The sequence below is a fragment of the Octodon degus genome, unplaced genomic scaffold (assembly GCF_000260255.1).
Source record: "Octodon degus isolate 3935 unplaced genomic scaffold, OctDeg1.0 scaffold00146, whole genome shotgun sequence".
Taxonomy (NCBI): domain Eukaryota; kingdom Metazoa; phylum Chordata; class Mammalia; order Rodentia; family Octodontidae; genus Octodon; species Octodon degus.
Genome location: NW_004524722.1, coordinates 3,276,063 through 3,277,096, shown reverse-complemented (window position 1 = coordinate 3,277,096; position 1,034 = coordinate 3,276,063).

Genomic DNA, 1,034 nt, shown 5'->3' with positions numbered 1-1,034 from the left:
GAACCATTTTCACAGGTCACCTAAGGCCGCTTACAGGAAGAGCCCCTTTTCTGTTTTTGTAACTTACATGTAGTCAAACTAGAGATAAGGGGGAACAATATGATGCTAAGCTGAGATGCACATGAGCCCAAATGCTAGGTTTATAAAGGCAATTTAAGAGCTAACGAATTGATTATTGATTAAAGCTGATGGCTTCACACACATGTAAGCATATAGATTCCCACTGGTGAGTCTTCTAGTTGCCCAGAAGAATACACTTCACGATTCAAAGCCTCCTTTTCTCACACCGGAGAAACACTGGTATTTATATACGTGTCCAATTTATTTCACTTAAGAATAGTCTCAGGATGCAGCCATTGATCTAGAAACGTCTCGAGCTTGTCTTTTATGGCAGAGTAGTATTCCATTATAGAAAAAACAACTCACATAGCCTTTATTCACCAGTTGATTGGCATGTGGGCTGTTTCCAAGATTTGGCTATTACAAACTGTGCTGCTATCAACATGGCAGTGCATATATCACTGGTATGATGCTTTTAATTCTTTTGGGACGATACCAAGAAGGGGACTGGCTGAGTCAAATGGGACCACCAATCCTAGTTTTTTGAGGAATCTCCACAATGATTTCCATAGTGGTTGCATCAGTCTACACTCCCACCAACAGTAGAGAAGGGTTCCTCACCAGCATTAGTTAATAGTTGTTTTTTTTTCCCATAATTTTATTGATAAATAGCAATAAGATAGTTTCAAATCAAATTGGTAGGACACTTTCAATAATTAACACATTGCATACATTCTTCCTAGTGGTTAATTGCTGTAAAAGATGCGGACATGATATCCTATTTACAAACACCATTTGGACAAATCACTCTATTCATTAAGAGAATGTAACTATCTATCTTAACCACTTTGAATGCACAGATACAAAATGGACATACATCTGTATACCCTTTTTTTGTTAAGTTCCGTTATTTGAATATTATAGGTGTGTAAACTCAGCAAAATATTCCAAAATAGTCCAGTAGCCCATAATAG